This window comes from Ursus arctos, unplaced genomic scaffold, assembly GCF_023065955.2.
Source record: "Ursus arctos isolate Adak ecotype North America unplaced genomic scaffold, UrsArc2.0 scaffold_25, whole genome shotgun sequence".
NCBI classification, from domain to species: Eukaryota; Metazoa; Chordata; class Mammalia; order Carnivora; family Ursidae; genus Ursus; species Ursus arctos.
Genome location: NW_026622930.1, coordinates 39,731,388 through 39,755,774, shown reverse-complemented (window position 1 = coordinate 39,755,774; position 24,387 = coordinate 39,731,388). Strand labels below are relative to the sequence as shown.

The window sequence follows — 24,387 nt, the reverse complement described above, 5'->3', positions numbered from 1 at the left end:
CTTCTCCCTCTCCCACTCCCCTGCTTGTGTTCCCTCTCTGGCTTGTCTCTCTCTGTCAAATAAATAAAATCTTAAAAAAAAAAAAAGACAGAAAGAACGAGTGAGAGAGAAGAGGAGGGAAGCAGTAACAGACTCCCAGGCGCAATCTCCAGAGAGTCCGATTTAGTAGCTTGGGGCTGATTATTCTGCATTTAAAAAACTCATCAACATCAGAAAATTCAAACCTACAAAAAAAAAAATTGTAAAAAAATCCCCACCTATCCCATTACTTAGATTGACGTTATTAATAGTTTGCCGTATTTGCTTCATCTAGTTTTTTTTGGGAAGGATGTTGGTTTGCTGAAATCCAGGTCCAAACAAGTGGCATGAATTGCATTCCGTTATTAGACAAGTTAGTTTTGTGTTTTAGGGAAGAATTCCCCTTTCACACGACACGATCTTGAAGGAGTGCTCAGTCAGGCTGACGCTCTAGGCTACTGGAAGAAAATTCAGATTTAGAAAGGGGCATAGATATCATTTCTCTTTCAACATATTTCTGTGCTCTACTTTCCCAGCCAGGGTCTTTACGGCAGAGATTAGACAGAATGTGGGTGAAATGGCAGGAGCTGCCTGGTTGTGCGAACCTCAGGGAGACGGGGAGCTGTACTCCAGCAACGGCAGACCGTCTGTGCCGTCCTCCCCAAAATGTTTTACAGAATGTGGCTGTGATTAACAGTTTTTCTTTTCAGTCAATAAACTTGTGAAGCACCATGTTGTACCCCTGAAACTAATGTCACACCGTGTGTCAACTCTACCAACAACAAGGAAAAGTTTTTCTTTTCAAGCAGATCAGGGAATCCCCCCACGCGGCATCCCCCTCTTGGAGGCTCATAACGTACATTTAATATATTCGAAGCTCTTTAGTGGGGCACAAATTTCACTCCGCGTTTCCCAGACTTCTCTGATTATGCAGCTGGGCTTCTTTCCCCCACAGATCACCTATAACATCGTGGGGAGCGCAGTTTGGGAGGTGCATTGATCGATGCTGCTATTATTACTGCTTTTATTAGGTACACCACTGACCTTTTGTTCCAGCAAAGCACCTTGTGATCACACTTGCTAGTTTTTCCTCCCGCTCTTAGATCCTGTGGTGTAAACTGGAGTTTTTATTCCCACGGGAAGGTAAGTGCTCTTAAGTGCGCGATACGAGCCCGGTAACAAAATGCTGCAGGAGTTAGGATTTAACTTAAAGCCCTACATTTGAAGACTTACTTGGTAAAAATCCAAATAATCCCCCGTTACCTGACTGGGTTGGCTGTCGTTAGAGAAGAAGTAATTTCACAATGTATTACTCACATTCTCATCTGTCATCCCCTGTCCCTTTTACCACATTTCTAAGCTATGCGTGAACAACCTTGAACTTGGTGCCCTAAGGAACAGAAGAACTTAGGGAACTCGTGCCATTTCCCTTGAAACTAGACGTTCCAAAGATGAGTTCTCACTTTTTTTTTCCATGATGATCATATAAACATTTATGAAAAACAAATGAAGTAAGAGACACATAAATCAAAGATTCCTAATGATGGAAATTAAGGAGGCTTCCACTCTGGAATCTATAAATGTGGTTTTTTTTGTTTTTGTTTCTTGTGGGGTTTTTTTGGAGAGAGTTCCTCCAAGCACCCTGAAGCTTCTTGTAACCGCTCCCCTCCATCTCTATACTGCTGTGACCGCCACCATGCAGGGATGCCAGGTGGTGGTGGGTGGCAGTGACATCAGGAGAGATTCCACTCACCCGAGGGAAGCAGACCTATTACTCAAAAAATGTACCAGTTTAATTCTGGAACTTCTTAGTTTCTCACCCTGGGTGGTAAAAATGTCTCTGTGGATTTTCTCTGTGCTATCTGGGCAAGAGTTTTGAATGAACAATCTTTTCTCAGCTGGGAGAAAATCAAAATGCCTACTCAAGAAATAAGAACACCACTTCTTCCCATTCCTCCTGAATCTGTGAGTTTGATTCTTTGTCCCCAAGGTTGCAACTTTGTTTATGTATATGGCACCCAACTATGGAAATAAGAGTTAAGTCCTGCACCACAAGATAATTGTTAGCTGTATCATACAGGTATAATAATTGACCACTTAAATCTCATTGTTAAATTTTCTCATTGGTTAGCATTTGCATTAACTTTCCCCCTGCTGCTCATCAGAATCTTCCTCCCTTGTTTATTTCCTCTCGGTTGGCACAATGAAATAAAACTGGATTCCATCTAGGTGACCTGGGCTTGAAACCCAGCTTCGCTTACAAAGTGTGTGTCTTAATGCAATTTACCTAACACTCTCTGAGATTTCATTACCAAATTATCTTAAGGATTATGAGAATTTCACGATGTGAAAAATATGACAAGGCCCATCTCATACCCAGTTATGTGGGCAGTTGGCAGATGTTGGCTTCTTTGCTTTCCTTTCTTCTCTTGCGCTTGCATTATTTATCGCCCAAGCCCATCATTTCAGGAGGAAAATCAAGAACAAATGACTTTCCTGAATGCGCGGGCTTTTCTTTGACATAACAATGATATAACACTGCGAAAGGTTTATCCTAAAGCGATCTGCTTCCATTTGTTGGAGCACAGGAGGAGCTGTATAGAAGAAGCAGGTGCCCAGTTGGCTGGAGGAAGAATACAGTCCGCGTGGATCCTCTACCCCTGCCCACACCAAGGGCCAGGTTTTTGTTTTTTTTTTAACTTATTCTAAATGTTCAAAACAAGAAATGGAAACTAAGCATTCCTTTTCTGCTGGTATAGACATCAAAGGGCCTGTTTCAAGTTATAAGGAGCCTCTGGCCCATGTAGAATGCTTGTGATCCTACTGAATGGGTATAATTAAAAAGACTGACTATAGTAAGTGTTGACAAGGACGTGCAGAACCTGGACTCCTCATATTGCTGGCAGGTGCATAAAATGTATTTCTTAAGAAGTTAAACCTACCATCTCATCCGGCAGTTTTGCTCTTGGGAATCTACCCAAGAGAAATGAAAATACATATTCACACAAAGATGTGTATGTGACTATTCATAGCGGCATTGTTTATAATAGCAAAAGACCAGAAATAATTCAAATGTCTATCAGTTGGTACGTGGACAATGGAATAGTATTCAGGAATAAAAAGGAACAAATGACTGATACCTACTGCAACAAGGATAAAATTCAAACACATTATACTGAGTGAAATAAGCCAGATGCAAAAGACATTGGATGATTCCATGTAAATGTCTAGAAGACGCGAATCTATAGAGACAGAGCATATTGGTGGTCGCCTGGGGTACACGGTAGAAAGAGGGATTCACTGAAAACAGGTGTAAAAGATTTGGGGGGGGATGTTGGAAATGTTCTCAAACTGGATTGTGGTGATGATTAAATAACTATAAATTTATTAAAAAGTAATTGCATTATACATCTAAAATAGATTTTCTAATATGTCAATTATACCTCCATAAAGTTACTTAAAAACAATGCCTATTGTTACACAATTCATGAGATGGTCTCCACGTCAAAAGTAGCAGTCAGAGATTGTGGAGAATATCATAATCAAGCTGTATTCCTGGAAATAGCCACACATCTGTCTTTCAGCTCAAATATTCATTATTCCATGACTCTGACTGTAAACAAATCCAAAGCTCCAACTTTCCAACTGGTAAGGCATGGGGCAGTGAGCAAGGGGAGAAGCGGGAGTGGCTGACGTCAGCCACAGAAGAGAGGACACAGAGAGAAGACGAGCAGGCCAGAGCTACTTCTGTTTATCCACATCAGGAACGAAGATGGTAGGATGCCTGCATGACCTGATCTTTTGAGACCCTGGACCCAGTATGTCCATCCTGCCATTTTTCATCTTGGCCAGCAGTTTCTCTTTGCCCCACCTCTCTCACTCCTCCTTTTTCTTGATTTCAACCTCCTTGAGTGGTCCCTTTCTATCTGTTAGTCCTTCTGTCATTTGTGCGCCAGGGTGTCCTATCTGGCTAGACCTTTTAAAGTGTCTTAACCCCTATATGCAACAGTTCAAACCAAGTAAAACCCTTATTTTCCAATCATTATTTTTCTTACACTTACAAAACTTATAAAACTTCTTGCTACGTCTCATTCACAAACACACACTTAAGAAGCTAGGATTCTTAATTGGCAATTTACATTACCGAAGAAAGTGAATGTGGGTGAGAATCTCAAAGAAGAGTGAAGCTTGACTATTTTGGAACTGGATAATTTAATAATTTCCCTTTCACTTCATTCAGTCCCAGTATTTCAGAGTAAAATTATCGAGAGGAAGCACTGTTATCATGCAGATAAATGTGATATACTCCTAATACTGATGGTTGAACTTCTACAGGCATATAAAGAATAATCAGAAATGTGTGAATCACCTACACAGCATATAATTTGGTATATACTGCTTATTTAAAGTAAAGGCCTATTTAAAAATTACTTCAAGACTGAAAATATCCTCCCAAACTTGTATCTGCCAGTTGAATAATTTGGATTTTGAATTACATGGGTTTATTTTCTATAAGAAGCTTAAAGTATTTTACAAGTAATCGCTGGTAATTATTGATTTATTGTGATGTTCCAGGTGCTTTATTTAATCTTCACACTAAACAATAATTACCCCCATTTTACAAGTGAGCAAAGTAATACATAAAGAGGTTTTCTGCTCAAACTGACAGTTGGTAAGTCACATAATCAGGCTTCAAGTCCACGTCTTTCTGATTCCAAAGCCAATGTTCAATTACTACACTGTACATCTACATAGAACTCATGATAGTATCTTGCAAGAACTGTCATCCTCATTTTTAAAAATGTAGAAGCCACAGGAGACAGGGCATATGACTCATTCAAGAATAGCCAACTAGTTGGTTCCCTGTAGGTTTCTGTCCTTGAACCACATGGGCCTCCCCTTCAGTGCTTTATAAATTGTTCTCCAGGCTGTAAGACTCTCTTGAACAGGACTCTCTTCTTCTACATGGTACTTACCTGAATTCTAGCTATAGGTTCCGGACGGCCAGAACAATTCCGACTCTTCATTTTCTGGAAATCACCGGAATGGCTGAAAATGAAAGGACCATTTGTGTTTAGCTTACAGGTCATTAGAGATCATTAAGTAGCACTTTTGTTCAGCTTACATTTAATGCAAAGATTCTAGCATCAGTTCCAGACATGAGGTTATGGATCAATAGCATTATCACCTGGTGGATATATGCATATCTTTAAAGTAACTAAAAACTAGTCATTTTAGTCAAGGTACATCATTATATATCAAATCCCTTTAAAAATCTCTCTTTGGTATGTTTCAGGCTTACCTTCTCAATCTGACATCGGGCAAGAGTAGCAGAGACGAGAAATCCTGAGAATGGAACGAATGATTTATAGAGGAATATGCCTTAAAACCTTTCCTCGTGAAGATGGGGCTGCTTTATTAACTGTGCAAAACAACCCAGTCCTGATTCTGATGGTGGTAAGAAAAAGTTGCACAGGCAATCCTGGGCCCCTCAATAATTTTATTCTCCCTCAGCAAGAGGAATCTCAAAACCCTTTAATCTGTTTGGTAAAGGAATACAAAATAGAATCATTATTTCTAGGACTTGGTTTCATCACCAATAATGACTCCCATTTACTGAGAACCTACTAGAGAGAAGGCAATGTCCTTGGCATTTCACATTTATTATTTCTAACCCTGATAACCAGGCAAGTTAGGTGTTCTTATTCCTATTTGCGGGGGGGGGGGGGGGGGAACCAAACACCTGAGGACAAGGGAGATTAGAAAACTCTGACTCAAAAGTCATGTTCTTTCCATCACACTATCTTACTCTTCACCAAATCTGGGAGTACCACCAAGGATTGGATTACTTCTTTGGCTACTTAAACACACATTATCAGTGGCCTACTGGATGCCTAAATAAACCTAGGATATGACAACCTCCCCAAAATAAGACACGGACCTTGCTCTTCTGGAGCTCATAATTCAGTAAAGAGAAAATGATGGAATTAAGTTATAAAAAGAGTGATGCAGACAGCGTGTGCTAAGGGAACTTAGAGAAGGGCACAGTTAGGAGCTGAGGAGAATGGGGGGTAGCCTCCTCAAGGGCCTGACAGAGGGCATGTTTGGATAGCAGAGAAGAGACAGAAGAGCATTCCACGAAGACTGGAACTAGGAATGGGCAAGATGCATTGAAGAACAGTGAGGACACCCCCCTGTGAGGGGTCAGTGTGATGGGGTTTCTGCTAAGAAGCAAAAAGACATGAATGTGACGGTGACTTTCCTACGGCAGCTGGGGCACTAAGGAAACTCCGTTCCAGTCAGGGTCCAGGGAGTAGTTATCCAGGTGCTGCTTCCTGTCTTGAGTAAAAATATGTCTACTTTTTGCCCACATTGAAGGAATAAAAGAAAGAAAGAGAGAGAGAGAAAGAGTAAGGAGAATCCCAGAAGGGTCATGGGACAAATACAGGGTTAGAAATCAGAATATCTGGGTTTTGTTTTCCTTTTCAGTCATTTAGTCTCTGAAAATACAACAGCAGAAATTTTTGAAGCTCTTCTGAATAAGTTTTTGTTAAAAGGGGAAAATATACAATCCTCTCTCCAACCACACGCACACGTTCATCCCATTCTAAATACACAGATTGTTGGAAGTAAGACTCCCAAGTGTTCAAATTACTGATTTAGGTAGTGAAAGTGCCCCCAAACTACCCTGTTTCATCCCCTTCCAGAGCATACTATGCTGGAGACAGGCTGGGTGGCAAATGATGTTTTAAAATTAGAACATTGTTGGGATTTTTTAGGTTAACAGGAGAGATGGTATTAACCCTCTTCATAGTTTCCAAGCATAGTTGCTAGATACAGTGTAATTTTTTACTGTCATAATTTTCTTGCTACCTGGACAACGTGACAGTTTTCCAATGTGTTTAATTACACAGTTTTAATTGTGCAAGACTGGGGTGAGCAATTATTTTGGTAAGTTTTATGAAGGAAAGTTAGCCTTCCAGACAAATGTTACCAAGCTCCCTCAGCACTAATTTGGATTTAAAAAATTCATTTTACTAACTTGCTGAGCTTAAAAGATTTGGTGCTGATGTTTGGCTGTCTCAGCAATGCAGTTTAGAAGGGCAAGTGAAGAACATCCCTCTGGGCTTCTGAAGCTGGACTGAAGCAGATCCAGACAATGCCCAAGTCCCTGGCTAAGCAGAGCCTAGCAGAGGCCATTTTATGAAAGACAGAGCAAAGGGATAGACATATATATTCCAGAATGGGATGACACACCCATATACACTCATCCTACAGATTCATCTTGCTTTTACAAAGGCAGCAAGATTGAAAGCCAGGAATGAAAGGGACCAAGGGGGAAGGTCCAGAAATTGGAGATTCCAGTTTACCCTTTTATATATCACTCAGGGTCTCCCAGACCCTTGAAATTTTCTTTTATCCCAACTGGTGAATAGTATTGACCATATGGTGTTCCCAGTAAGGGCTACAGTTTCTATGTTGGGAAAACACCAGAATAAGGTTCATAGGAAATTCTTTGAATCTATTTCCAGAAACACTGAACCACAGCCCTTACCTTACAAGTGCTTTACAATGCCATCTTGCTTTCATACATTTGTTCATTTATTCAACATTTATTGGAGGTCTGCTACAGTTACAGTAAATGCAGTCCCTACACTGAGACTGCTCATAGACCAGTCAATAAAACTTGATGAGACAGTGTAGAGAAATGTGATATGATCGTGAACTAGGTGTTAATGGTGATGGGAGGAGGACAGCAATGGTGAAGTCTTCCAGGAAACGGTGATAGCTGGGGAAACTCTGAAGGACAATGAGGAGTACCATCCAGGTGGAGAAGAGGTAAAGCAGCTTTCTAATAGGAGAAAAGCATGTCCAGATGCATGAGAAAATGTGCATGACCTTCACAAAAATATGAAAGGTGACAGAGCTGGAAGAGGGCTGACTGGCAGAATTCAGCTTTCAAAATCATCAGCTGGGCTCTGGTTTTCACACTATAATGAATTTGATTGTTTGGACCTGTGGAATTCAGGAGCCCATTTTTACTTTTATTTTATTTTATTTTATTTTATTATTTTATTATTTATTTTAATTTTACTGAGAGAGAGAGAGAGAGAAAACATGAGCCAGGGAAGGAGGTGAGGGAAAGAATCTCAAGCAGACTCTGCACTGAGCATGGACCCCAACATGGGGCTCGATCTCATGACCCTGAGATCATGACCTGAGCTGAAACCAAGAGTCAGACGCTCAACCCGCTGAGCCACCCAGGCACCCCTCAAGATCTTAAGCCATTTCCTTGATTGGTAGTCAGGAAACATGATGGCAGACTGGTTCAAAATGCATAACTCTGAGGCAGAGATTCTACAATGTGTCCAGTTGGTGATAAAACAAGAGCATCTCATTTCATTTCTTGAATTACAATCAGGAATTCCACCAAGATCATTTTTGTGTTATTCTGTTTTCACAATCAGCTATCTCTTTCTCACATTCCATAAAGCAAAGGTATTTTAGCGTGTGTGTAGAGGTCAGCTGATTTTAAAATCTGATCTATCTTTTTGAGGAGCAAAATTTGATTTCCTATTTCTTGAGGTATTAATTCATTTTCATGTACATCTAAGGGAACTGAAGATCTAATGATAAATGACGAAGCCAGAAAATGAGTCAGTGCCAACAAAGAATTAGATCGAAGGACTCCCAAAGCTTGGCCTGGATGAATCTTTAGGGTACTGAGAATAGGAGCAAATACCCTAGAACCTGAGCTGAGTATGTATGTGTTGGGGGTTGGGCAGCAGCTGAGCTGGGTTAGGGACTGACTCAGAGTAAAGCTCAAGAACAGGAAATAACCTTTCCAGTGAGTTCTATAACAGGACCTGAAGCTCACAAACATGCAATGAAACATTCTCCCCTACATTTCTTCCTATAACCAAGGACTCGAAATGAGGACCATGGCTACACCTTTCTTTTGTCTATGACCCTCAGCTCCAGCTGAAGGATTGATTTCTTCTCTAGAGCTGCCTTTAGTGATCATTTTGTCCTAATCCCATTGATATAAATACGACGAGGGTAAGAAATAGCCTGATTTAAACCTTACTGGGATGACGCTGATCTCTACTTCTCTCACCAGACGGCCCCACCTGAGCAGGTGTCCTTGTCACAAAGTGTGGAATTAGAGGCTCATACAAATTGTGTAGGAGTTAGAGGGTGAGGAGAGGGATGCTCTTTAAAAATAATAATAATAAATTATGTGTGTAAAATTAAGGACAAAAACGAACAATTATTAAGGAAAGAAATCACAACAGATAACTGAAGGCCTGGAGATTTGGAACGTTTCCTAAAATATCCTCAGGGGAATTGTCAGTGAGGCTTTACATAGAGATGCTTCCTGATCGCACTCTAGTGTGCTGCACACCTAAACAGTCCACACGTCCTGGCCGCTCCCAGCGTACGCAGGGACCCGAGGAAGTGAGGGACCCAAAGCTTATGCCTCACTGGCTTCATGCTTCGCCCAGATATGGGGTCCCTGATGAAGGCTGCAGGAGGATGACTTGGCTACCCATGCTGGTTTACCAGAAAGTCCCAGGTTACGCCTGTTATTCTCATTTAAATTTTAATAATTCCCTTTTCATTCTGGAAAAAAACAAAAACAAAACCAGTCCTGGTTTGCACCATAAATTACATACTCGCCCTATTTTTGTCGGTCACCTCTGTAACCACCCAAGCTGGGCCCAGGCAGGAAGCTCTCCATTCGAACTTTTGCATCTTTATTGCCTTTCTGCCCCAGCCAGACCTGGGCGAATCTCTGTTTCCTAATCTTGAAGTGGGGGTAATCACGCTGACCTACTTAGAGTGGGTTGCCAGGAAAGCTCCTGTTGTGTGGGTGGTTTTTTTTTTTTTTATCTTCTTAAAAGTCATTGTTTAATATAAATTAAAACTTAAAAAAATTAGTCATTGGTGTGTAAGGTTTCTTTGGTGTAGAGACCCAAGAATCTGTAAGTAATACCATCTGGTCCAGTAGAGTTAGTCCTCTCCGTTCTGCTTTCCTGAAGACCCACCCATCTTCTCAAACAACCTGCAGGGTGGAGCGGCAGGAAGGCTTGGGTCAAAAAAATCACCTGGGTGCCTGTCCCTTGGGTGATACACTGGGACTGAATGTGCTGGTGGACTAAGGAAGTGTTTTCCATGCAAGAGCTTCATCCTGGTGGGTCATGCTGTGTCAGTTCATCACTATTAGAGAAAGACAAGCAGGAAGAGCAGGCAGAAGACTCCACCCCCACCGTGGAGCTGCTTTGCATGGCTGGACCAGCGAGCACAACAAGACAGCTTCATTGTGGGCAGGCTACTGGATCCAACACACCACTTCAGAGCCTTTGAGTCATACGTCAAGCGCAAATAACCAGGCTTATTTTCCCTGCCAAAGTCACATGCAATGTCGAGGGAACATCAAAAAGTTGATTTAAAAGGCAGTTTCCTCTGAGTGCTGATTTAGGCACATAAACAGTGGCTTGGGTAAATGCCACTCTGTGTTTAAAGTAATTACACTTCAGCCCTGGAATGTGGTGATGTGAAAGGCCCACTGCAGCAAACAAAGTTGATTCTATCAGCAAACTCTGGAAAGTCAGCTGGCCCGGATGCTGCTTCTCCCCAAATTTACTACTTCCTACTTGGGGGCTGTCTCTGGAAAAGTCAGAACTTGAGGAGCAGTGTGGGTGCACTGCCCAGCTCACTAAGGCTGGTGCCAACTCGCAGCCAACAGTATGTCTGCAACATGGCTTGGGAACCTTGGCCCTTAGGAGCTGCGGTCACTCATGTTCAGTGGGAGCCCTTGGAAATACTGAGGCTCTTGGTGTCTGCATTACCCTGTCTTGCCAGATCCCACTGGGGCTGGACAGCCACTGCTCAGCAAGCCGGAGAAATCCAGCCAGAGAAAGGCTGGTAGGTTTGGGGCAAGAATTCCTGGGCGGGTGGGTGGGTGACATCCCGAGGAGCAAAGAGATGATGGCTCTCAGCTGTTCCAGAAGCCCTGCCTTGATGGCTTATTCAAATGTCTGACTGGTAGAGTCTAACTTCATCCTAAATAGAAGGACACAGGGGCTCTTTTATCCATTTCCACTTCGGAATCATATCTTTCTCAGAGAAAAAGACCTAGTAATCACCTTTCTGCCCTACATCTTGGCAACCAGCTTCCAAACATGTGCCAAATCTGTGGAACTTTTCTTGTGTCTGGGAAGAATCATTTCCCTTTATCCTTACAGAACTTCCTTCGTAAGTTACTGCTGGCAACTATATTCGTGCTAATTAGCTGCCCTTGATGGATTTATTTCATCCAGTTGTAAATTTTAGAGGAGACGTTCCCAGGCCAACTTAAAAGTAGAAATCACAGAACAAGCTGAGTGGAAATCAGGTTTGGATGACCTCCACAGAGCAAGTCACGCCAATTCCCATGGGGTTTGAACACAGCGTTCCCAGGGAGGTGAGTCAAAGTCCAACGACAGACCTGGAAGAAATCTTATGGAGACCTTTTAGTTTAGTCACTCCATCTCACAACGAAGGACCTGGGGCTCAGAAAGGTGACTGAACTTGCCTTGTCACACAGCTATTTACTGGTCATCTCAGAAAGTGAAAAGGATACGGTGACACTAGGACTACAGTGGAAATTTCTGCTTGTCTTCTGAGACCACTTGAATGCAGTTGTCATAAGCAAAGGCCTGCCTGGTCTGTTTTCCTCAAGTTCATCTTTCTTTTCACCTTCTAACTTTTATCCATGGAGTCATGTTGTATCCCCGAAGAAAACACATGGAATCCAGCTGATGAGATGTTTTAGATATTCCAGAAAGTATACAAAGTAGTTGACGTAATTTTGGTAGGTACAGTGGACCAGCTGTTGGAAAGTACAAAGTTCCCCAAACATCTGGACTGATCTGCATCCTGGGCTCCAGTCATAAACTGTCCATTAGCTATAAACCTTAACGCTCTGAGTCTGGAATATTCTGATTCCCCATTTGTCTCTGGCCCTTTAAGAATAGTTAGGGGAGGTGGTGATGTTAGGAAGATTTGTTTTATGGGGTATTTGAGAAGAAATCTTTCTGGTTGTATTTATGACAACTCTTCCAAATGGCATTTTTTCTTTGTGTATCGGCTTCAGATTTACTAGAAGTGAAAGTCAGGATTTTCTCTTCTTTTTTTTTTCTTTTCTTCCTCTTTTCCCTGTTTCATTCCCTCCTTCCCTCTCTCCCTTCTCTCCTTCCTTTCCTCTATCCTTCCAACTTCACCTCTTGTTTGTCCTTCCTGTCCTCTTCATTCTTCTTTTTTTCTCCTCCTCCTCTTTCTTCTTCATACCTCAAAGCCCAACAGTGCCATTTAATAAAAAGTCACCCACAATAAAAGCTTATGGAAGAGGGACTGTTATCAGTTGGTCACCTGTTGGGCCCTGGCCTCCTGTGCATTTATTAAAAATGAGCATTCCTTCATATTGCTCAGCTTTTGTATAGATCCTAGAAATATTCACATTTTAATATAAAATACAATAAGACTCTTCATTTTACAGAGTCAAGACCAAGAAGTTTCAGTACAGAACTTTTTTTTTTCAAGATTTTATTCATTTATTTGAGAGAGAGAGAGAGTGCGAGACAGAGAGCAGAAGCAGGAAGAGGGGCAGAGGGAGAGGGAGAAGCAGACTCCTTGCTGAGCAGGGAGCCTGATTGATGCAACCCGTGATGCGGGGCTCGAGCCCAGGACCCTGAGATCATGACCTGAGCCCAAGGCAGCCGCTTAACAGACTGAGCCACCCGGGTGCCCCTCAGCACAGAACTTCTGTCATGGGAAACTTCTGTTCTGTGTGCAGCACTGTACTCTCTATGGTTAAATTTAAATGATGTCAAAAATAATAGTCAAGCTGGTACTAAACCACCAGAGGACTGATTATATTTTTTGCCTCAGAATCAATCGTTTGAATCTCTTTAAACATAGGGAGTCCAAGGAGTCTCTGGACTCCTTTACATATATCTACATCAGATGAAACCTTGTCAGCTCTTCATAAAATATACATTTATAATTATATCATGATAATTATTTACCAATTGCAATGGATTAAACAATTTGCCTTTCAATTAAATGATTTTGAAAACAAATCACAAGCAATCATCTTCCCCACCAAACCTGTTCCTCCTACAGACTTCCTCATTTCTGTCGGCGGCTACACCACCTACCTTCACATTCAATCCATTTCCAAGTCCTGTCAATGTCACTCCCACATTATATTTCAACTCTGCCTATTTTGCTTGTCATCATCTACTCCAATGTGCCCAAGCCATCATCAGTTCTTTGCTGGACCACTCAGCCCATAGCCTCCCACCTGGTCTCTCTTCCTCCACACTTGCCTCTCTCCAGTTCTGCTCACGGCAACCAGAACCACCCTTGAAATGAGTGAATATGGGCAAGCTGTTCCAAATTCCTTAACTCAGGTCTAGATCTCTTGGCTTCGTGAACTCTTGCTACATTTGGTCTTCTTTTGGTATGTGAAACACATACCACATTTCCCCCTTCTCCCCATTATCCTCTCACTCCTGTCCCAGACACTCACCAGCGTCTTTTCATCCTCAGATAGGTCTTAACTAAATGTCAATCCTCAGAAAAGTTTGGCATCCAAACTCATGTAGTTCCCACTGTTATTCTTAAACATAATAACTGGCTTTTCTCTTTCAATACTCTCACCACAATTGATTGTGGATTTGTGTATTTATATTGTATCATAATGATATATTTTTATTGTGCTATATATAATGTCTAACTTCTCCTGAAGACTATAAACTCTATGAGGGCAGATACCATGTACGTCCTAGTTCAGAGAGGCATTTAATACATTAATATGTATTAAATAAATACTTGTGAACAAATGGATCATCATGGTAATACATTTGTACATTGCATGGGTTTTTTTTCAGTTTAAAGTGCATGAGTATAATACACCCTTAAATTCATAAATTTAACCTATTGACCTACTGGCCAGATGATTCTATCTCCCTTTCACAGACAGTAAAGCAGGTTTAAAGAAAAAAAATCAGTTAGGAAAAGTGGTTTAAGGTTCTTGAGTTCAGAGTTGCCTAATATAGAAAAACAATAACAATGATTAACATTTACTGCTCTCATGACATCCCAGGAATGTTCCAATTGTATTAATTCATTTAATCCCTGTAACAACCCTGTGAGGTAAGTAACCTCCTCCTCCCCCTCCCCCTCCCCCTCCCCTCCCCCTCCCCTCCCCCTCCCCTCCCCTCCCCCTCCCCCTCCCCCTCCCCCTTCTTCTTCTTCTTCTTCTTCTTCTTCTTCTTCTTCTTCTTCTTCTTCTTCTTCTTCTTCTTCTTCTAAGGAGTTGGAAGTTAGCTAACTTGTCTAAGGTCTCAAGCATATACACACATAATATTAAATGTTTGTTGGGTTTTTTGTTTGTTTTATATAATAGGTACAGATTCATGTTGGTCATCTTACTGAAATACAGTTCTAACATACTGAGCCTTACCCAGTCAGGTTTCCCATACTGAGGAATACTGCAGGTAGAATGATTTCTGTTCCTCTTGGTCATCATCCTCTTTCTTCTCTCTGTATCCCCTGCCACTGCCCTCCCTACCCTCCTTCTTCCTTTCCCTTCTGTTCCCTGCTTCCCTGGGGCTGTTCAGTGGGAAAACCTCTGACAGAGCCACTTTTCTGCCAGGCTATCATATACAAGGTCAGTGTTCCCACATTCCAAAGGTAGGTAAAAATGTGTGTGGAAAGCAGGGAATTCTGCCAGAACAATGACTCACTGTGTACATGCAAAACGGTTCAATAACAGGCCACTGCCTTAGCAAGAAAAATGCTGCCCGTCCCTGTGGAAAATAAGGGGGCAGGCCCACAGCACCTCTGTGATTTAGGAGAAGCCTTCTATGACAAATGGGAAAGACATATACCTCATAAACCATGTCCTGCCTTTTGATTTCATGGGCATGAAAGGTGATTTTCAAAAAGGGATGGGCATGAAATGTGTTCCTGCCATGTAACGCCATCCATATTTACAGGAAGCATGTTCAGCCACCTCTAGGTTATTCAGCAATTCGCGATATAAATAGTGAAGCGACTGGTCCTCTTGCTTCTCCCAGTGCCTTGTTTACTTGTTTGGTTTTTCGTCCCGACTCCTGTTGGGAAGAGCTTCCACTAGTAGAAATGGAGGGTTAAGGTAGAAGCGGGCTGGGCCGCTCCCTGTCTCGCTTTCTTCCAAGCCCAGTCTGGACTGCACGGAGATGACCTGACCCCTCTCTTACACCTTGAGCCTGTGTAAACCCCACCTCAGGACCAGTCCCCCGTCAGCCTCCCCTGCTGGAATAACACTGCAGCCGGGAGAAAAATAAATCAGCCTTTGCAGATTGGGGCTCTCATCAATCTATGCTCGGAAGACTCCCCCGGTCTTTAAGATTGCCTCCCAGTGATTTTGCTTGACCTCAGCTCCCTTTTCCATTCCCCTCAGCAGCCGTTCCCAACCTAGTCACTACTTTCCTCAACCCCCTTACTCTAGTCTGAGCCAGGAGTTCTCAACCTTGGCAACCCGTTAAGGCCCCCCCCCAGGACCTTTGAAAACTCCCAGGGCCTCGGCTGCATCCCAGGCCAATGATATCAGATTCTCTGGCAGTGGACCCAAGGATTGGCAGTTTTGGAAGCTCCACAGGTGATTCTAGTGTACAGACAAGGGTTAGGCCCTCTGCTTTTAAGCAGATAACATCACCTCCTACTTCATCAGAAACCGTGAGGTGGTAGAGCACAAATCCATCACAATCTTTTCTGCATGCACCCTGTTGTCCTTCCCTCCAGTCTCAGAGGTTGAGGCAAATTACGTCCTTCGTACACGTCTTCTATGATCTTCCAAGACCTGCTTGTGTCTCTAATCTCTCCCTCTCTACTGGATCTTTCCCTTCAGAGTATAAGCAAATTAAAGTCTCCGCCGTCCTTGATAAGAGCCCTGCATCTTTTCATCCTTCTGTCTCCAGCCTCACACCCATCCACTCCCCACCCAGTTCTTCATATTCTGGTAATATTCTCCCTGAAAACCAAGCTTTCTCAGCTGGACCAACTCTTAACTAACTGCTCATAGTTGGGCTCAGTTGCTTTCCTCTCTCCATGAAAGGTTGCCAGATTCAATGGCTGAATCAAAACTTTTCTACAAGCATTTAGTACGTTCAATGGACATTTTCGATTTTTCTCTCTTCTCTCAAAACTGAAGCTCCTTGAGGGCAGGAACAACGTGATTTTCATCTTTGTTAACATCAGCACCTGGCTTTTTACAGGCATTTTGTAGGCATTCACCTGTGCTTGTCGAACTGAACTGCAGAACCATTTTCCACCTAAGTTCTTGGGCAGAATGATGTGGTCTAACTGGCTGTAAGTACATTTCATGTAACCCAGCCCCGTTACTTTTATTCCCACGAATAACTGTCATAGAAATGACCTACGGCAATTATCTGGACATTCTTTTGATTTTATGTTAAGCCAATAATGTCATATTTACCTGTTTAGGATAAACTTCTAAGTAAATCTAAGATAGGATTCCTCTGATCAGCATTCCATACTTTTCAAGGCCATTGAGTCAACAGTAATGATCATTAGTGGTCAGCATGAATGAACAGTGTGGCTTGTACTATATGTACAGTTTTAGAAATTAAAATTTGTAACCCAACACGGTCTGCTTTATTTTTAGAATCTAGCACCATTTCTTTGCAGGGGCAGAGCTGACCTATCTCTGCAAAGCAGCCGGAATAGGCTGGGCCACTACACTGAGCTTTCAGTGGCAGCAGCTTACTAAAGTTTTCCTCTGTTTCCTTTTGTTTTCCGCTTAAACTCTGCTTCAAAAGTATAGGTTACTCCTCAGTCATCCTCCAAATGCAGAACTCCCTCAACGGAGGAGCCAAATCCCTACCCTGCCTGATTAATTAGCTGAGTAAATCTAAGAAACTCCTCAGCCTTACGACCGTTCTTTCTGCCAAGTTTTGTAAAATTCATAGACTGCATGTATTCATAAGCACAAGAAAACACCTGTGAGCAATTAACCAAAGACCCTTGATTTAGAGGCCTTGGAAATATGCTGATGGTCCCTAGATGGTTGGCACAGGTCTATAATTATGTGAGACCACAACCAAATCATCCCGACAGGCCACTTACAGGAAGGGTCATTCTTTCAAATTTAACATGATGCTGCCTCTAAAAATAATTCTGCCTGAGATTTAGAAAGAACTAGCCCTGACGAGGGTGCTGCTTTAAAGAGAGGATGCGTAGGGTTTGGGAAGGAAGTAGTGCTTCAAGCCACTCTTTGAAATTCGTATTTAACCATGACGAGGGGGAAAAGAAACCACCAAAACCAATTTAAAAAATGCACAGAATCACAAATCACATTTAAAATTATCCATCCTAGAAAACATTCATGTGACTCTATTTTGGCCTAGAAACAATATCCACAGGGTTAACACACTAACTCTGCAACCAGAAGTGGCCCATGAAAATGTAAAAATCCATCTTTGAGAGCAGACAGTCCACTCTAGCATTAGAAACCAAAAAGTTTTGTTTAATCCTTTCTTTTATTTGCAAGAATGAATTCTTATCACTCTGAAGTGTATATTACTTTATAGTCTGTGTGACTAGAATATGTAAAATTAAAACTCACGATATTGAAGCCATGGGTTTCCAGAATTAGTCTCAAGAAATGCAAAATCCCTAAAATTCAGAGTTCTCAACCAAGCATACATACACTTCAGGAGCTGTGGGAATCCCAGGAATTCTAGGACAATTGTGTGTGTGTGTATTTCTCAGGGTGCAGTAGTAGGACACATCTACAGCTACCCAGTCCAGTGCAGTAGCCATACGTGGCTATTAACCACTTGATACAGTGCGACCTCGAATGAAGTACGTTGTAAGGGTGAAATTCCCACTGGATTTTGAAGATAAAGAATGTGAAATATCTCAACAATTGTTATAGTGACTAATGTGGAAGTTATAATATTTTGTGTGCACTGGGTGAAGTAAAATACACTATTAAAATTAGTGTCACCTGTTTTTTTTTTCACTTTTTAAAATGTGGTTACTAGAAAAAACGAAAACTAGAAAAGACATTACATTTCTATGGGATGGTCCTGAATCTATTGCTTTCACGAGTTTATCAAAGGGCCCTCTTCCTTAGCACAAAGGGGGACTTGCTGAGCTATAAATCCTCATGCTTGTCATTCATCCTGCAGACTCCGTCTCAGTGGGCCTGGGATAGAGTCTGCCCCCAGGGGCTCTGATGCAGACAAGGCTTTCCTTGGCCCACATTTAGGGACATCCTGCTTTAGAAACTTCTAACACTGCTGGTGTTTTCAGAGACAAACACTGACCCACCCATCACTTCACCACTAGGACAGAGAGTCTGGAATCTCTCTGCCTCTAGTCTTGGCAGCGCACATACCCACACATCTGTGCCGTCTTCCTGGACACCCCACCGAAACACCGAATGTATTAGTGCTTCTCACACCAGTCCTGTTCCTCCTGCACTTTTTATCTGGGTCACAGACACCTTTGAATTCCTCCTCTCATTCCCTGCCCATGCCAGCGCATACAAACAGTCATTAAGGCCTATCAGTGTTTCTAATACACCCTTTCGTGTTTCTTTGTCACCACTGCCTGGATTATTGTCATAACCTCCACCTCGCCTCCCTTCCTCCAGATCTTCTTCCTCACCACTGTTGTTAGAGTTCACTTTAAAGGGACAGACCTGATTATATTACTCTCCGGTTCAAAGATCATATCATAAAGTCCTCATTGTCATCAAAAAGGACCTCTATAAACTGTCTGAATCCCGGATTCATCTGTGATTTATCCCCCACCCCACATTTGCTTCAGCCACACCAAACGTAATCTTCTTTCATGCTCCCAACCCTTGGTCCATGTGTTTCCTCTGCCTAAACACTTTTCCTCCTCTTCTCTTTCAAGACCCACATTATCAACATCTCTACTACATCTCCATTGGGGCTCTTGAGCATTCTCTCGATAGATAGACAGACAGACAGACAGATAGATAGATATCCATTATGGCACATCTCGTGTATTGGATTATTTGACTGTGCTCCTCTGAGGCACTCATTTTGTCCTCACTGCCTAGTACAGTGCTAAGAATGGGAAGGGTGTATTTGACATCTAGACAAACGCCAAGTAATCTTGTTTCTATGGATTTTCCAAAAGTACGTTCTCTAACCTCACAAGGTAGAGTTTGAAGGGTCCTTAGAGATCTTCTAATCTACCTCACATTCCTTGATGAGCAAATCAAAGACCTTCAGAGATTACATGAGTCATTGTCTACTGAGTTCCCGCTACCTCATTTCATCTTCATGATGACCTCTGAAGTAGGCATTTCTATTAATACCCATTTTACGGAACAGAAAAATGAGACCTCAGTGCATTAAACAATGTGCCAAAGGTCACGCTGCTAGTTACCGGCAAGATGAGACAAGAATTCAGGTCTCCTTATACTTGGCCTAGTCATCCTGCCCTTGTCTCACTGGGACACTGCCTGAATTCTTCAACAGACACAAAGATTATACTTTTATTTATTAACGTATAGTTGACATTCAATGTTATATTGTTTCAAGTATTCAACATAGTGATTTGATAATTCTATACACTACTCAATGCTCACCATGGTAAGTATAGTCACCCTCTGTCATCACACAAAGTTACCACAGTATCATTGACTATATTCCCTATGCTGTGATTTTCATTCATGGGACTTACTTATCGTATAACTGGAAGTTTGTACCTCTTAAACCTCTTCATTTATTTTGCCTACCCCCATTCCCCTCCCCTCTGTTTACTGTAGTTATAGGTCTGATTCTGTTTTTTCTTTATTTGTTCATTTGTTTTGTTTTTTATAATCCACATACAGGTGAAATCATATGGTGTTTGTCTTTTATTGTCTGACTTATTTCACTTAGCATTATATCCTCCAGGTCCATCCATATTTTTGCGAATGGCAAGATTTCATTCTTTTCATTTTTTATTTTTTTACTTTTTAAAAAAGATTTTATTGATTGATTGATTTGATGGGGGTGGGGGAGAGAACACAAGCAGGGGGAGCGGCAGAGGGAGAAGGAGAAGCAGGCTTTCTGTGGAATAGGGAGCACAAAGGGGCTCAATCCCAGGACCCTGGGATCATGACCTGAGCCGAAGGCAGATGCTTAACTGATTGAGCCATGCAGGCACCCCAATTTCATTCTTTTTAATGACTGAGTAATATTCCATTGTGTGTATACACACACACACACACACATACACATACATATATATACACACATATATACATATATCTATATGTGTGTATATTTCTATGTATCTATATATTGTCTTTATCCATATCTTGGTTATTATAAATAATGCTGCAGTAAACAAAGAAGCAGACATCTTTTTGGATTTGTTTTGGTTTTTTTTGGCTAAATACTCAGGAGTAGAATTATTGGGTCATATAGTATTTCTAATTTTTTGAGGGGCCTCCATACTGTTTTCCATAGTGGCTGTACCAATTTACATTCCGGTAAAGAATGCATGAGGGTTCCTTTTCTTCACATCTTCACCAACACTTCTTGTGTTTTTGATACTGGCCATTCTGACTGGTGTGAAGTGACATCGTGTTGTGGTTTTGGTCTGCATTTCCCCAATGATTAGTGATGCTGAGCATCTTTTTACATGTCTGTTGGCCAACAAAGGTGATATTTTATACAGAGAGAAAGTTTTAGTGAGAAGAACCACATTATGACAGTGAGTCTAGTTTTAGCTCTCAAGAGCTGTCTCTTCCAGAGTTTTCTTATCTGTTAATGAGATTGATACCATCTGTACTTATTATTAATATAAAAGATTGTAGAAACAACCTAAGTTTTCATTGATGGCTAAGTGAATAAAGAAAATGTGATATATACAATGGAATATCATTCAGCCATAAAAAAGGAAGGAAATCCTGCCATTTGCAACAATACAGATGGACCTTGAGGGCACCATACTACATGAAATAAGTCAGACAGAAAAGGACAAATACTATATGATCACATTTATATATGGAATTAAAAAAGCTGAACAAATAGAAGCAGAGAGAAGAATGGTAATTGCCAGTAGCTGGGTGGTGGGGAAAATGGGGAGATGTTGGTCTCAGGGCGCCTGGATGGCTCAGTCGTTAAGTGTCTGCCTTCGGCTCAGGTCATGATGCCAGGGTCCTGGGATTGAGCCCCACATTGGGCTCCCTGCTCAGCGGGAAGCCTGCTTCTCCCTCTCCCTCTCCCACTCCCCCTGCTTGTGTTCCCTCTCTCGCTGGCTGTCTCTGTCAAATAAATAAATAAAATCTTTTAAAAAATTATAAACAAATTGATAGTTATAAAATGAATAATTTCTGGGGAATTATTGTACAGCATGGGGACTACTGTTAACAATACTGTACTATATAATTGAAAGTTTTAAAGAGTAGATCTTAAATGGTGTCATCACAATAAATAAATAAATAAATAGGTCATTATAAGAGATGATGGATAAACTACCTTTATTGTGGTAACCTTTTTCAATATATAGATGTGTATCAAATCATCATGTTGGCTACCTTCAGCTTACACAATGTTACATGTCAATTGTATTTTAATAAATTTGGAAAAAAATATAAAATAAGGGCAGATATAAACATAGAATTAGATATATGAAAATGTTTAATGCACTCTAGTATTTCAGAGCATTCCTGATGTTTAGGCATTTCTTTTGAAACTATTTTGTTCTTTATGAAAGTAACTGGTGGGGGGCGCCTGGGTGGCACAGCGGTTAAGCGTCTGCCTTCGGCTCAGGGCGTGATCCCGGCGTTATGGGATCGAGCCCCACATCAGGCTCCTCTGCTATGAGCCTGTTTCTTCCTCTCCCACTCCCCTTGCTTGTGTTCCCTCTCTCGCTGGCTGTCTCTATCTCTGTTGAATAAATAAATAAAATCTTAAAAAAAAAAAAAAAGAAAGAAAGTAACCGGTGTTCATTATGGAATATTCAAAAACTATAAAAAAATAAATAGAAGAAAAAATATCATCACGAAGATCACTATTAACATTTGTTATAATTCCTCCCAGTTTTTCTATGCATTTTTATTTGTTTGATGTATTTTTGATTGTATGAAATTTTATGTCACTTTTTTTCCGTTTTCCATCATGATATTAAACATTCCTTCATTATTACTCTCAGTTGTTTGAGTCCTAATGAAATGATATTTAAAGGCATGAAGTCCAGCAATGTCATAGAATGATAGCATTAACAGCACAAAAGGACCTGAGAGATCTCTAGTCTGTTGTTTCTCAACGTGTGGTCTTCAGACCAGCGGTACCTGCATCACCTGGGAGCTTGTTATCAGTGCAGACTGGAGCCCCACTCCAGACCTACTGAGTTCAAATCTGTATTTTAACGACATCCCCAGGTGACTTGTGTGCACATGAATACCGGAGAAGTAGTGACTACAAACAGTGGTTGTCAATCTTGGCTGCACTTTAGAATCTCTCGGGAAGATCTTCAGAATCCTGATGTCCAGGTCACACTTGAGATTAAATCAGAATCTGAAGTGGGGGAGGGGAGGTGGGCAAGCATCGGTCTCTGTAAACATTGCCCTGATGGTTTCAATGTACTCAAAAGCCGTAGAAGGAAGAACTGAGACCCCGCCACAAAGTGACAAGAGAGTTCAGTAGCCCTGTCTCTTCAGTCCGGGAGTTCTTTTTATAAGGCATTCTATAAATTTCTGTGGGAAATTCTGGTAAAACAAGACCAACCAGAAGAAAATAGAGCAACAACAATGGAAACAAAACAAGACCTCATGATACTTTCAGGAAAATTTAAATTAAAAAATTTCTTTATTTCCCATTTGTGTTTTCCTTTCTGTGCCTCGACAGAGTCCTCCTCCCTTTCCACTTCTCCCAAGAGATTCCTGGCCATGATTTTCTCTGGAGACCCTGCTCAGAGACCACAAAATGTGGGTTTCCTGTATCACCGTGCCAAGAAGCAATAAAAGACTACTTGATTTCTTCTCAATAATTGTATTTGTCTTGGCACATTCTCCCACCTTCAAGCCCCAAATCCAATGTCTCCTATATGCCTGTATTTAAGCAAGCCAGTGGATTTTGGGACTCTGACACTATCTACCCAAAGCCACAACCATAGGTCGGTGGGAAAGTCAAGGTCATAGCCATGAACTGTTTTTCCTAATTTTCTATTCAGTGAATTGACCACTTAAAAAACAAACACCTGAGTTAACTTGGAAGAGTTTGGTCTCCTAGTCCTGCAGAGGGTTTAACTATTTTTAACCCTGGGACCAAGAGGAGCACACACCTTTTCAAAACTAAGACTCAGCATTATTTCCCCTTTTTACATAAACTAGGATTATAGCACATATTCTGAATATCTTGACTTTTCTAGAGAATGTTATAATGGAACACTGGGCACATGGCATTACACTTGGTCAATTAAAAGTGATTTTTAGGGGCGCCTGGGTGGCTCAGTCGTTAGGCGTCTGCCTTCGGCTCAGGGCGTGATCCCGGCATTCTGGGATCTAGCCCCACATCGGGCTCCTCCGCTGGGAGCCTGCTTCTTCCTCTCCCACTCCCCCTGCTTGTGTTCCCTCTCTCACTGGCTGTCTATCTCTGTCAAATAAATAAATTAAAAAATCTTTTAAAAAAAGTGATTTTTAAATTCTTCAATCTTTAATCCCAGTTTTAGGGATTTTAACCCTTCTGGTTCTAATTTCTTTCAATACTCAACCCCAACTTAAAATTTGTCTAAAATTTTAGACTTTATTTTAATTTTATATTGAAAACTTCATGCTTAAGTAATACCAAAAAAAAAAAATCGAACAGATAGATGATGTCTTTCTGGTAACTGCCAACTGAGGACATTTACTTCTTTTTCCTCTTGATAGCCACTACACATGAAAGATTTCTTTATTAAAGGTATAAAAAGAGCATGGGATGGGGGTATTGGCTTATGAGAGATTTTAAAATTTCTTGGAACACAGAAAGTGGTTGGAGGGACAGTAACCCGGAAAAAGGGGGGCTGGGACATTTGGGGCATTGACATCCCTCAGCCCCAGGTCTGTAGGTTAGGGAGCTGCCCTGGGACTGACTAAGCCTGTGTGTAAGTCACAGGAGGCACAACTGCCAATGTGAGGACATGTCAGAGCTCGCCCAGAACTGTCACCTCCTTGCCACTGAACTCCAAGGTGGGCTGCGGGGAGGGGCAGCCGGCACAGAGCTGTCACCACAGCCACAAGCAGCTGTGGAAGAGCTGGAACTCAATCCTCCATCTCAACATGACATTTCTGCTTAAAACTTT

At 41.6% G+C, this 24,387-nt stretch overlaps 1 protein-coding gene across 1 annotated transcript in view; it reads right to left on the bottom strand.

Moving 5' to 3' along the window:
- The window catches only part of FRMD6 (FERM domain containing 6), a 235,910-nt gene that overhangs the window by 94,524 nt on the left and 116,999 nt on the right, over positions 1-24,387 (bottom strand). Inside the window, exon 3 of the mRNA XM_057318481.1 lies at positions 4,995-5,067. The gene's annotated coding sequence lies outside the window, so the exon portion shown is untranslated. The remainder of the gene's footprint in view (positions 1-4,994; positions 5,068-24,387) is intronic.